General features: G+C 31.0%; 1 protein-coding gene across 1 annotated transcript in view; it reads right to left on the bottom strand.

Annotated features, from left to right (window-relative positions):
* The window catches only part of LOC108744550 (pancreatic triacylglycerol lipase), a 56803-nt gene extending 41744 nt beyond the window's left edge, over positions 1-15059 (bottom strand). The window contains exon 1 of the mRNA XM_018480383.1: positions 14806-15059. The gene's annotated coding sequence lies outside the window, so the exon portion shown is untranslated. The remainder of the gene's footprint in view (positions 1-14805) is intronic.
* Positions 15060-15574: the final 515 nt, after the last annotated feature.

The raw sequence follows: 15574 nt of genomic DNA, 5'->3' as shown, positions 1-15574 counted from the left end.
CCCTTAGTCAGACGTTTTAATATAGAAATTCGGACGCCGACAAGAAATAGCCGCACATATTTTCATTGCAAACCTGTACATACATATTTGCATTTTATTTTGTACCGATGATGATTATTAGTTTATAGTCATGGTGATGATAATAGTTATGATGGTACGCCTAAAGTGTGGTCTCATATCAAATGTATACTATTGTTTGCATAACGTTCTCAATTAAGACTAATATTATTGACAAAACTTTAAATATGACCCTTATTGTGCTATTATAATAAATTAAACCTAATAAAATATGTAGATATTTATACTCATTTTTTTTTAAAGTTGTAGACAGTATGCATTTTTATTAAATTGAGAATGTAGTCATTGTAATACGACTTTACTTTTAACATAATTTTTTTCATCAATCTACAAATTACAGTGACGAAATGACCAATTATTGTAGCTTAGCAAATTAATAAATGTAATAATTATTTGTTAAATTAATTTATTATTAATGCAACAGCTTAAGTTATGCATTTAGCATAAATTGTGACACTTCATATAAAAAATATATGTATGTATAATCAGATTTAATTAGCACCAACGCGTTAATTGAATGTGTATTAGCAATAACGATGACTTTTGTCCTTGCAATTTTACAAGCTAGTTATGGGACTGGGCAAAAAGAAAACTAGAAAGTTGTTATGTTTTGCAGAAAAACAAACAGTTAACTTTAATTAGTTACATTTAGTTATGTACATTGTACCTTTTCTCATTAGTTGAAGAGGGTGCAATTAATTTTATTTATTTACATGCTGCAAAAAGAGAAAAGCTTGCAGATTCGGGGTGTATGATCGTCATAACGTGTTTAGACCGAAGAAGTGGTGTTATGTCTTACGTTAATCTTTGCATGTCTTGAAAATTAGAGTAACCTACATCTCTGCGAACAGAAATCCAATTTAGGTCTACTACCACTGCCCCTTCTGACTACTGTTTCTGCCCCTAATATATGTTCAACTAACCCTTGGTTGTCAATTATTCACGAGGTTATCACTCAAGTTTATTTTCACGACAATCTTTCGAACTTAATAACTTTAATCTATTTGCTCGTTCATCATCATCTCATTTGTGAGCAATAATCTAATCTTAGGTCTACCTCTAATCCTCGTAACTCCTGTTTTTGCTTCTAATACATCTCCAAATAACCCTTCGTATCTGATAAGGTGTCCTACCAACCTATTTCTCTTGTTTCTTACTGACTTCAAAATCACTCACTAATCGCCTACTCTTGTAACATTTTCTACCCACGGTATTTTCAACATCCTTAAACTCTTCTAACTTTTTCTTTTCTGCAACGCCCAACGTCAACGTTGAAGCATACACTTTAATAATCTTTTTCGAATTTCAAAATTAACTGATTGCTAGCATAAAAGTGATTTCTTTTTATGGAAAGAGACCCAACCATGCGCTTTTCGTTGTTTTACATATTCCTAATGCTTTTTCCATTCTGTGCTGCATGTATCCCTAAACATCGAAAGTCGGCGACTTCTGATTTTTCGTCTCCCATTGTTAAATTCCCCCTAACCCTAATTTTACATCATTTGCCTACATCCCAACATTTTAGTTATTTTGATTCTTACATACGTGAATACATACTCTTTCTACATCTTTAATTTGATCTATTAGTGTAAAACTCTCTGATGATTTTACGATAATTTATGTCATATTTGTTGCTTTAACAGTATAGTCATTAACATCTGTCGATTTTCTCTTATATACCTATCATATCATATTTCAAATTTCTCTATCATTATCATTAATATAGTTCTAGGTTTATATTCTTGGTAAGCATACCACTGGTAATTTAAATCGCGTGCCAATTCTTCACAAATCAAGGTTGGTAGTTTTGCGTGCATGTTTAAATAAATGCTAGTTTCCTTCTTCAAAAACCAACTTCCTTAAATTTTATTTCCTTCTTCCGGGCATCTAAAAGTTACATACCTATCTATTAATGATATCACGAACGTCAAATAGTTAATAAAAATATATGCATTGTGGTCTTTTTAATTGTACTTATAAGTTGCAACAGTAATATGCCACCGTTTGAATATAACGCATACAATTAATTGTGAAGAATGTTGTATTATACAGGGTGGTCCAACAGTGCGTTGACAACTAAAACAACTTGCTGATTATAGGAACTAAAAAGAAATTTAATACAAAGTTATAGAGACTGAACGTGACTAGGGAATCTGCCACTAATAACTTACTCCTTAAGTGGAACATCCCGTATATTTTTTTATTTATAGATTTTCCCTTTTTTTACTATTTAACCAATGTAGAGTTGTTGAAATCCATATACATTGGCATCTTATATAAAATTAAGGTATTCATTTATTTTTTAATTAATTTTTTATTTGTCAAGAATATTTGAATTAACAGATTAACTTTTAAATCATAACTTCACCTGTAAAAATTGGCATGGTTGCGTTTAAAATAACGATTATCATAGATGACTAGTTCACTAAGGGGTAATAAAACTACATCATAATATACAACGTGCTCCATTTAAAAAATAATTTTTGTTGGTGCCAAACTCATGTTATACCCTGTACATTCAGAAGTAGAGATTTGCTTTATATTACCCGTTAGATCCTACAAATTTAGTATTAAACGTCTGTAACAACTTACGTACTTACGATAAGTTATTGTACTTGAAAGCACTCTTGGACCACCCTGTGTGTATGTTAATAATTTGATCTCATACAAGATACTTTCAGTTGTTTTTCCACACTTATTTTATTTATATTGAACCTGTTATATCTTTGACATTCAATTAAAATAGTTGTTATATACCTCCATATGTCCATGTGCACGTATTTACCGCTAACTATTATTTATACTAATTATTATACAACTACCACTTCCTTTAAACGTAATTATCAACTTGAGTAGCAATTAATATCTCTTGCAGGTTTTATAAGAAAGCAAATAATTAAGGAAAACTTAATTCTGCATTTGTGCATCGAATGTACTTTCTAATAAAGATTGTGTTTCTTTTTCATTTGTTTTAATTGTTATTAAATCCATCAAACTAAAATGTAACGAGGAAAATTTGTTAACAAATTGTATTTCAATTAGAAATGTACTGTAAACTGTCGATAAATTATTGCATAGTTATTGATAATCTATTCATCTGTTCGATAGAATCGTTTTCTCTAATGAAAGGAAATTTTCGATGTCTAAAGTTATCTTTCGCATAAAATTTCAGAATGGTTCTATCAGTTTATTAAATTATTTGTGAAACAATTTAAATTTTAATAAGCATATGAGAAACTTTTAATATAAACAAGGATGGTCCCATTAATGAATTTCTTTGAATGTATGCAGTTTCTAGAATGTCGCGGAAGAACTAAACACGTCAATTTTTTTTTATTCTTAGACGATTTTACTTTTATATTTCAATTCGATTTCTAAAACTCGAATCAAAGATGCAGCTAATAAACTGCCACATCACCGTTCTGTATAAAAACCATAGACGTAGGAATATATAGGGACGAAAAATAAACTAGCGACGTGGAGATCTTTAAGGCACATGCGGTGAAGTAACAAGTGCCTAAATTCAGTTTCAGTTTTAGTAAAAACAGTTTTTTTGACAGTCTTTCGACAGTTTCTCTCAACGTCACTTGAGAGTCTCGATGAGAGACGGAGACTCGAGTCTCGCTCTCAGAGAATCTGAGAGACTGAATATTTTTATCTCGGGGTACTAGAAGAATTTTCATACGTACCACTTATGATGCAAAACCATGAATAAGGATAATAAAAAAGGACTATGGAATTCAATAAGGGTGGAAATGTAGGATCATAGAGCATCTTCTGAGACGTGAAGGAGAACTTGGGGATAAAGGATGTTCTAGTTTTAAGAAAATGCCAACATTGACTCAGGATATAAGAAGGAATAGACGCGCGTGTCCAACTAATTTATGGACTTACGAGTTTATGATGACGAGAATGATAAACAATAGTTCATTTGCTTCGTGTATAATTACAGTAACTGTAAGCAGAAGTAATTCCAATTCTTTTATTTCTGCTTGCAGGAAAGAAATAGGTTTGTATGATAAGTGCACAGTTTTTGTTATTTGTGGTTAATTTGACTCAATGGCTATGCATATAACTGAAGGAACATGCAATAAAATGTGACTTAAATTTATAGTTACAAATAAAAAACAATTCATTTATTAAATAGTTAGAGTTGCTATTGTAATTATAGGTTTTTAGGTGTGTCCGCTGTATCCTTTTAAAACAGATATCATTAAAAATGTTTATGGCAAGTGATTAACATATGAATAATAATAAATTAATAATACATACGCACGATGTATTAAAAATAGTGGACTGATACACTTGTTATGTGCATATTTTCTCTGTCTAGAACACTGAAAATGAAAATACTGTTTGTACTTGCACCACTGCAAGTGAAACTTGCGGTAAGTGACGCAACGTTAGCAGTTACTGTGTTCATTTGATTTTTCCAGTTATTGAAAGCTAGAAAAACTTTTATTGCATATGATGTAAAAAAAAAAAACATTTATACAATAGGTAAGTAATACATGTAATGCAATCATGTAGTCGATGCTATTAAACTATAACTAGAATATTTTCATGCGAAAGAATATGAAACTTGCTGATCTGATTACAACGTTAAACTAAGGTTAAAAAAGTCAATGATTTTTCAAATTTAAAATGAGTGATCAAAAGCGTCCTATTTCTCCATTTTGAGGTGTGAACCACAAAAATCATAATTTAACTAGAAATATGTACAAAAAGGTACAGGTACAACTACAGTTCGACTTCCAGAGCAACGAATGATGAAGTGCTATCAAGAATTAACATCAGGGCACATGTAGGCGATACTCTTAAAATGCGCTGTGAGAAACATGAACAACTTACAACTCATACCAAAATGCAAAATCGAGGGCCAACGCAGTGATCATCATACGGTCGTCAATCCTAAAACTGGTTGGACCCGCATCTCCACTTTTTCCTATCTTGAGCTAATCTTTGCATTTCCCCAACACATTTACATCCTTGACTATTTGTGGACAGTTATATAATAAAGGTCTACCTCTACGCCTTTTAACTTCTGTTTTTGTTTCTAAAGCTAACCCTTTATGCCAGAGAAGGTATTTCGTCTGTTTGTTACTGACTTCCAGATAACCTCTGTTCTCCTAGTCTTTTTAAAATATCCTCATTTCTAACCGTCTCTACCCACGGTATCCACATCATTCGTCTGTAACACCACATTTCGAAAGCTTTTCTTTTCCGTTGAGCCCACCGTTGGTCATGTTACATACACCTCTAACAATCTTTTTCGAATATCTAAATTAATCGTTCGCGAGCATGGAAGTGACTTCTTTTTGTTGAAGGAGATTCGACCCTACGCTATCCTCTGGTTTATATCTCTACTGCTCTTTCTATCCTGAGTTATCTGTCTTTCTAAATACCGAAAATCATTCGCTTCTAATTCTTCGTCTCCTGTTTTTATATTCGCTCTTTCTCTTCTTTTTCCTCACCGTATTGGTAGAAAAAAAATAGTGGCTACGAAGCATACGAAACTGGACCCACACCGACGGAAACACCTTTAGCTATTAAGCACATAAAGAAAATCATACGCTATATTAATCGCCAACTTTTCAATAGTGAAAAGGAATAATAGGATGGTAGAGATATTCGTAAGTCCCTTACTTTCACTTCCACAGGTTCCCAAGTCTATCTACAGCACTTTTAGATATGGTCCATAATTTGATAGCATTATTCACAACCATTTATGAGATGCATATTTTTACCCAAAGGTTTCACGAAAATACATGTACATATTCTTATGGCGCCGTGCGACCGTTCGTCTACCACTCATTTTATTAAGGATGTTTGGGAGGTACAATTAGAGTATATAAAATTAGAAATTCGTGATTAATTAGCTCTTGCAGCATATCATGAGGTAAATAAATACTATCTACACTAAAAAAAAAGTATACGGTTTGAGAGAAAATTTGGAATATGACCAAAAACTTTGAATAAAATAAGAAATAACGAATAATATGGAAAATTTTTAACTGACTTTTGGCAGTGAATATGCCTATTAATAATTAGCGTAAAACTTTTTAGTATGTTCAAATAATAATTAAAACTTTAAAATTGCATTTACTTCAGACAATTATAAATATTATCATTATATTATCAAGTAAAAACGAGATTTTCAGCTAATTTTTCATTTTTTTCTCGATAACCATTTAGTGAATTTGAACAACCTTACGCTAAAGTGTTTCTCATGAGTTCAAGTTACTTATTATAAAAGTTCGAAATTTCTGATAGCTTTTTTCTGTTAATAAAAATAAATTTAATCTGTTTGGTCAACGAATCTCCATAAAATGATGTGTAAAATTACAATTTTTTAAAATTTCAATAACTTTTTAACGGTTTAGTGAATCGATTTGTAATTTTTACAGGAGTTTTAGAATTGAATGAGGAACGTTCTTCCAAATTTTTATTTGTCTCGTAGCATTTTGACATACCTCCCAAACATCCTTAAACTTAGAATGTCGAATTACAAAGTGTGTTGAAAATTATGATTTTCGGACCCATTCAAATAACTTCCCTAGAAATGGGATTCTAAAGCAGGTATGATAGAACACCTCTTTAAGAATATTATTGAAAAGATTGTAGTCGCGACGCCAAGGAAATTGAATAAAAGGTGACAATTTAAACAAGTTCGTATTACTAGAAAATCATAAGGGACTTAACTGAGCCTAATTTCATTTTCTTGACGACCTTGGGTACCCCATAAGAAGTAGAAAGGCCATCACCTATTTAGGTACGAACACCTTGTATAGGTATCTACCTATAACGTTGTTCAAACAAAAATTTTAAGTATTGATAATAATTATCCTGTTAATGTACAAATTGTACTCAAATATTGATATATGTATAGATGCTAGGAAACTGGATATGCAGTGAAACATAGTTAATTAGTTTTCCTTTCTCTTTAAAACTTGGTCAAGGGCCTTATAGGAGCCTACTAATGTCCTTTGTATCTTTGAGGCAGTTGGCATTTATTGGCCTTGTCGCGAAATCAAACAATAAATTATCTCACAATTGATTTTAGAAACATATAAATAGATGAAAGAACGGTTTAAATATTAAACATAAACATAAATAAAAGAATAAAATAATTCGAAGTGGTCTGTATTCTGTCGAAACTGCCAGACGCGGATCGCGATTTCGATCTTTTCATTCGTTTCAGCAAGTAGATATCCATATTTTTAAATGGACCTTATTGGAACATACGTAATCCTAAAATGTAGCATCGTACTACAGATGGCGTTCACCACGCCATTTGTGGTATTTTATAAATAAAAGAAATACGCCAAACGAAAAAGAAGAAGACTACAACAGATTCCCAAAGTCATCCATATTGCAAATATCAAAAATGTCACATTAAGGAAATTTGGTTGTGATTTCATTGAATATTTACCTAGCAAAAACAAATACTACAACACATTCTGGGAAATAATAAAAATTGTATTTATATGACTATAGCTACAGTTTAATAAGTAATCCTAGGGTAGAAGGCCTTTTTTGTAGTATAAAATGCTTTGCAACATTTCAAACACTTCTGAAATCGTTTATTAAAAATTTACATTAACAATGAGAAAATATTCAACTGTTTTGCTGTTAAGGATTTGGATAACAATAAAATAAATATTTGACATATAATAACCTACATATACAGTCATACAATAATTATAGATAGCATATTATTTATTTGTAACAGCAATGTCAAAGTTGAATTATTCGTAGCTTAATTGATTTAGATTTAGATTTACAACGGAGAATCTTGTGAAGAAAAGAACAGTGTGTGACCAAATTTGATGACAATCAAATACAAAACCATTCTAGAGCATTTTTCTTTAATTTCATAACATTAAACATCATTTAATTAGGAAATTACGAAACAGTAAGGTAATATGAATCTTTAATGTTGGAATATTTTACTGTATCGGCCGAAACAATATTATCAAGACAATTAATGCACCGTTGAAAGTTTTAACCTTTTTATTTTTAGTGTTCATTGGTGAAGAGGTAAATAAATTATTTTTACATGAATGAAGTTTAAAATTTTGAAATATATTGGTTAAATATTTATTGCAAGAAAAAGAAACACCTTCTAGAATTAGAAACTTATTGTAGTGCTTAGTCGTTTTCGTGTCATATCAATTATAGGTAGCTACTGTGTAAGTGCTGTATGAAAACTTGGACTCGCGTTGAATTCTTATTAAAGAGCATGTTGAAACAAAACTGTTTGGCATTGCGCATTACCTACGATTGGCCTATTTGCTAAAAATTTGTGATGGTCATGTTGCAGATTTGGAAATTCAGTTACAAAAGTGGCAGATGCCAAGAAATGTAATTAATATTCAGAAAGAGATGTTCTTTCAGTCAATGAAGCCTTACTTGTAGTACCTATATTTATCTCCAAGCATTTATTTTCTAAATCTTAGTTTTGTGCAGTAAAATTCACTCTTCGCAGACAAAAGTCGTTAATGAGCGCAATATTTGTTTAGCTGAACAGAATAGTGTAATATTAAAAACCGATTTCAAAACTTTACCTACTTGTACAAACTTAAACCAAAAGATTAAATCGAAAAAATAAGAACTATCCCCTAGTTTTGTAATTTTAAAATATTGTCCGTCCAATAAAAAATAAAATAATTTGGTTCACATCTTCTATCGTCGAAGTCAGTTGAAAATTAGTTAAACATAAAGGATTAAATTTTAAAACAAAAAGTCCACTGAACCTAGAAATTGCACATTTTATTATCAGTATTTTTTTTTAATCCACGATGGAAAATGCATAATTTGGTGAACGTGTACAATGTAATTTTTCACACATCACGCGTCTATCTGGAAATAACTTCTGCTTGTCTGAAAACTGCCCGAAACTAACTTACTCTGGAAACATTTTGAACAAAGCGTAACACCCGTCAAAAGTATTAAATTGCACTTATTGGAATTTATTTATACGAAAAGTAGGCTGAAGGCATTTCTACGAATTTTCCTATACCGCGCGGTATTTTTAGGGTTCCGTACTTCCGAAGGAAAAACGGAACCCTTATAAGATCACTTGTGTGCCTGTCTGTCCGTCAGAGACCATCAATTAATTCAGAATCTACTGGACCAATTAAGCTACATATATGAATTTCTGAGACCCAAAAAAAGACGCATAACGTAAATAAATTAATTTTGTACATGGGGCTCATTTTTTGGGAGTCAATAAGAAATTAAAAAAATAGTTTTGCAAACTGTACCGTGTGACATATAAAATGGTTTGTTGTAAGGATCTCAAATATATATTCTTTTTTATAAACTACTACTACTTCTACTACTGCTACTATTACTACTACTACGGAACCTAAAATTTTGAAAGAAATACAGAAAATAGTTCTTTATTTATATCATCATCATCATAAGGTCATCAGTCCTAAGACTGGTTGGACACGTACCTCCACTCTTTCCTATCCTGAGCTAAACTTCGTATTTCCCTAAAACCAGAACAGCCCACATCCTTAACTATTTGCGAAGAGTAATCTAACCTAGGTCTACCTCTACCCCTCCTAACTCCTGTTTCTGCCTCTAATATGTCTCTGACTAGACCTTCATGCCTGAGAAGGTGTCCTACCAACCTATCTCGCCTATTTCGTATTGACTTCCATAGCGTCCTCTGTTCTCCTATTCTTTCCAATACCTCTTCATTTCTAACCTTTTCTACCCACGATATCTATAACTATAACACCACATTTCGCACGCTTGTAACCTTTTTTTTTTTCGCCGCTCCCACTATCCATGTTTCGCACTCGTACAACGCCGTGCTCCAAACATACACCTTTAACAACCTTTTTCGAATTTCTAAGTTAACGGTTCGCGAGCATAGAAGTGACTTCTTTTTATTAAAGGCGACACGACCCTGCGCTATCCTCTGCTTTATATCCCTACTACTCCTTCCATCCTGACTTATCTGACTTCCTAAGTATCTAAAATCAGCCACTTCTTCTAATTTTTCGTCTTCTATCTTTATATTCGCTCTTTCCCTACTTTATTTATATATTACAGGAAAATTAACAAGAAATGTTAATATGATCCAAACATAATGTGGTAAATAGTGTATACCTAAACTAAATAGTTTTAAAATATAACTGACTTCAAGTTGAATTGAATGCAGAAAGAGGTAAATAAATAGATGAATCACAATTATATATATCAAAAATATATCATTTTATTACTTGCAATTAGTCATCGAAATTTAATCAAAATTATAAATATATATCAAGTTGCAGCGTCTTATGAATAAATATGTCTTATTTATTACAATTATCTAAAGCAAAACATTTTTTATCTATATTTACATAAAAATATTGTCTATAATTAGATACATTACCTACAATTTGCGATGTGGCCGGCAGTATCATTAAACATGACGAATTTGAACACAAACGCTTTTATCTTTTTAAATCACACTGCGCTTTTTTTAAATTAGCATGAATCTAAATAAAAAGAAGATTGCACAACTATCTGTATCAAGGAAACCGATACAAAATGATGAGTGATGTGAATGGATGAACTATTTACTTTAAATCGAGCTGAGGAATTTTACGGAAATGCTTTTAGATAAACTGCAATATGTTCTGCGTTATAGTCATTGTTTTAAAGCCACTTTCTCCGAGGTGGATCAAATGCAAGGTAGGCGACCAGTTACAAATACACTTGCAAACGTCTGCGTTTGGTCGCCTGTTGCAGTCTATAAGGCAAGAAGAAAGTAGACTGGAATGGAAAAAGTGCCTGGACTTTCGTTCTTTGACTCGAATAATATTAGACACGTTGGTCAATTTGAATCAGAAACAGAACAATTCGTAGTTTGTTGTCCTTTTTTTTTACTTATCGCTTATTTAGACGCACGATTTAAAATCAAACGAAAGCATTAAGAATTTGAAAAACGTACCCAATAATTAAACTTTATTTAGATCGTTACCGATTTCTATTTTTAGTTATTTTGAATTGATCGTAGATGTAAGTGACATTCAAAGAAGATAGACAAACATAAAATTCCAATAACGTTTTCGATTTTCTGATTACTTCGTATTGATAAATAGTCACGATAATAAAAGTATCATATGTTAAGAACTATACCAATAAATAAGTTTTAAAAGAGAACATTCATTTTCAATAAATGACAGTATTTAAACAAATAACAATTGAAAATGGAAGAAATAAAAAGTTAAAAGCATTTGAGATGCTAAAAATACTGTAGATAGAAAAGGTTAGAAATGAGGAGATATTACAAAAGAGTAGAAAATCAATAAGAAATAGGCGACAAAGGCTAATAGAACACCTTCTCAGATATGACGGACTAGCTAGATACATATTAGAAGCAGAAACAGGAGTTGTAAGGGGCAAAGGTAGAACTAGATTAGATTTCTGTTTGCGTATAGTTGGAGATGTAGGCTGATCTGATATTTGAAAAATGTGAAGATTGGCTAAAGTTAGAAAGAAGTAGAAGAGTGTATCCAATCCAGTTTTCGGGCTAAAAATTTTATGGAGAACATAACATTCGATATGGCTTAAAACCTAATAAAGTAAAAATATAAAACCTAATAAAGTTAATATATCTTCTATGAAAGCATTTATTTTAATTCGTCACTGACCTGCTCTTTTCTAGTCTTAATATTATAATTTTTTTAGCATTGAAAATTTTCAGACTTTCAAACAATAAATGCTCGTTTTTCCCAGTTGAAGTATACTCATTTAAAACATTTTATGTATTCTAATTCATGGTTAATATTAACTAATTACGTTAAAATTTGAATTTAAAACAAACATTGCAGGTATATTTCCGAAAGTAATACGTTTCAATGAACGAATTTGTGCCACTTTGTGTCCCCTTCCAAATGTTTACTATATACATAGTTCATTTTAGTTAATTGTCATTATTATTTCGCACTGAAACCGTCTTTGATTGCTGTAACTGTGATTGTCACTATTTCAAAGGAGTGCGCTTTACACAATAACAATTGTGTTTCAGTATTCAGACAACCGTAGATCATTTCTGTTTTTGCTTTCGTACTTTATGCTAACATTCAAATAGTGGTAATTTGGTTAGGGTAAAAAAGGCATGTAATTACTCCTAGATTTTTAAGAAGACTACATTTTTTTAATGATTTATTAAAAAGTTAAAGTTCTGAAATGTAAATAAAATTAGTTTTATTGGATTTTGCTGTTCATTCTGGGATCTCAGATAGCGGACGTCCAAAAGCTTTCATAAAGAGCATCTATTAATTACGTGAGGTCAAAATTGGGGGACGAGTCTAGCAAAAACTCATCCAATATTTAATAGGATCTATGTTAGGTATATGCAGGTTATTAAAAAAAAATCGTCAAAAAATTATGAGGGGAGTTTCGCCAAAGGGAAAGAAGGGATTCATATTAAAAGAAATACACCTCATATAAGTAATGGTTGTTCCCTACTGATAGCAGACATACTTTTACGTTTTTTATACAGCAGAGAAGTAGTCAGAAATTAACACGGAGAAAAATGAATTTTTGTGACAATGCAAGAATTAGAATTTTTTAATGTAAATGACTAAATTTGCAGTAGAAATAGCACAATTTATTAAGTAACTTGTAATAATCTCAATTTTTACGTTTTTTTTTTAAATTATTTCAAGTTTCTTAATTATTTCAATTTAATTTGTAATATCAACTAAAATACCTAGTAAATTTATTTCTGCTGGGATTTTATTTTTACAAATTCGATCCCAAATTGTAATTTTTATTATTTTCGCTTACGAAGCAATGTGCTAGTGGGATAAATCGTAATTATTGCTTTAATATTTAGGTAAATTTTCCTTTTTCATTTTCTCCGTGTATGAAACACATATCTAATAAATATTTCTAAAAACTGACGCTTAGTCTTTATTTTCTAAATTATTTCTGCCAACATTACATGTATAAAAAAAAAAGAACAAAAATAGAGAGACTAAAGTAGATTATGTGATTCATTATTTCACTTCTATTGTCTTCAATAAAATCAAGAAAGTAATGAAAATTGCGTAGGTAAATTGCGTCCTCTATGACTCTCACCATTTATCATGCTTACATTAAATGTTAATGTGTTTATGCGTATTTTAGAAATATTTTCCTGGGACTTTCTCCTTAAACTTTTAAGTTACCATAAATTCCGTTCACAAAAAGGTAGTAAACAAGTAATTACTTATTACTCGTTGCTTTACATTGATTATGTCATAAAGCAAGGGTTATTACGATAAATGCGTCAACTTTCACAGGAACGTTATTTCGACTTGATGAGCATCTGCTCATTAATTACTTTTAAGATTGAAATCGAAAAATTAAACATCATTAAGAATTGCCCATAAATAACAATCTTCCTGTAAACTACAACTTTCTTAACACTAAATTTTCATTACAATTGACTATTTTATATTGTAAAAGAGAAGAAATTAAAGTTCCTTCTTTGATTGCACTGTATAGTTATTCTTAATCATTAGAAATAGCACTGAGTAGCGCTTAGTTGTTTCCGGTTTTAAAAGTAATGCCATTTCCGGTGTTTTTATTTTTTGTATAACTTTTAATAGTTATATTTTACTGTAAGTAACATGATGTGGATCACGGAGGGAAAGGTCTTGGAGTTCATGAGAATATGCCAGGTTTCGTACCTCAAAAGGAAAAACGAAACCCTTATAGGATCACTTTATTGTTCGTATGGCCGTCCGTCTATCTGTTTGTCTGTCTGTCAAGACCAATTTTCTCAGGAATGCGTGGAGATATTTAGTTGAAATGAACATAAAATACTTATGTCTACGGTCCTTTGAAGCTGTAAAACAATCAAGCTTCTAAGTCAACGCAATCCAAAGATACGACTATTTGAGCTTTATTGTCGAAAACTTTGCAGGGGAATCAAAACCTATTCATTTAATTGTAATTATACGTTTCGGAGACTGATTTAAAACATACTCGGAAACAGCGAGAAAATTTTCAAGACTCAATTTCCGTGACAGACAAACTATTTGCATACCCACAAGATTTTTCGGAACCCTCGGTGAGCGACTAGCACTTGACCGATTAAGTACAAAAAGATTGGTAACTAATAATAATCATTAAACTTTACAATAATCAAATTTCATTGCATTTGCTCTACTATATTAATTATTTATCAATTTGTAATTTCATTTTTTAATATGGCGATATTAAATCCTTATTCTACTTTTTAATTACGGTGTAATAGGTTAAAAGATTGTCTTTTAACTGCCTTTCCCTAATATACAATTGCCTCAGTTGCAACTTTTAACTTTAATAAGTTATTAATTGTTTAAACATTTTGACAAAAAATGGTATTAAAACAAAAAAAGCGTTTATTACATCCAACAACAGAATTTTGTTTTGGTGTCACATTAAGACCAATATTTATTAATTTTAAGTGATTTATTTGATACAACATAACTCAATTAAATTAAAAAATTGACGAAAAAAAATTATTTCTGTTTCTTAAGTTTGAGCCTTTTCAAATAAATTGTTGTGTGACTGTACTCAACTAAATTAAAGTTGCCATAAATGCCCTTTTGATTATTAGAAAATTAGAAGGATTAATATGTACATTCTTTAATGATTTTAAAGCTTTTAAAATAAATTCAAGTAGTCAGTTAAAACTAGTATAAAGATAATCGGCGTTCGACTAATTATTTCCTTGTAGGTACTTACCAAAGCGGTTCAATTTATTTTCAATTAATTCCACAAAACAATTATCACAATCGCGGCACCAAACAACAACGAAACGGTACAGATAAAATGTTGTCTATTAGAAATAAGCAACTACCTGTCTAGCTTTTCAATTCAACTGATTTCACGAGCTCGGACATTCTGTTTACATACAAACATTAGCTAGTAGTGGAATGCTCTTTCCATTTCCACTAATAATTAGACATTATTTGCAGCAACATCCGTTATAATGTGAAAATTACCATAACATGAAATTAATATTTATCATATCATCACTCCAATGTTAATTAAGCAGTCTTAACGTAAGTACATGTTGCATATATGCAACTTGACAAAAGTATACGTTATGAAAAATAAGATAGCCTGTGCTACACATACAAAGAGATAATTGCTTTCAGTTTTTATATTATTTTTATTTTTTTTATCTCTATTGATACATTTTCATTGTCATCTTCATAATAAGTTTTTCAGTACTAAACCTGGTTGGACATGCATCTCCACTTTTTCCTATCCCAAGCATTTCCCTGAAATTGGAACATCCCATATCCTTAACTATTTATGAACAGTAATCTAATCCAGGTTTACCTCTACTCCTCTTAGCTCAATTATGAGCCGTTAAATGGAAAATTAACACAGCATAGTAAATGTCAAAGAGGATGTGGGTTGTTCTAGTTTTAGGGAAATGTGAAGATTAGCTCAGGATAGGAAAGAATGGAGGTGCGTGTCCAATCACTCTTAGGACTGACCTTAT

Source organism: Agrilus planipennis, unplaced genomic scaffold, assembly GCF_000699045.2.
Source record: "Agrilus planipennis isolate EAB-ADULT unplaced genomic scaffold, Apla_2.0 scaffold28, whole genome shotgun sequence".
NCBI lineage: Eukaryota > Metazoa > Arthropoda > Insecta > Coleoptera > Buprestidae > Agrilus > Agrilus planipennis.
Note: the sequence above shows the minus strand (reverse complement) of the source record. Positions and strands in the feature narration are given on the sequence as shown.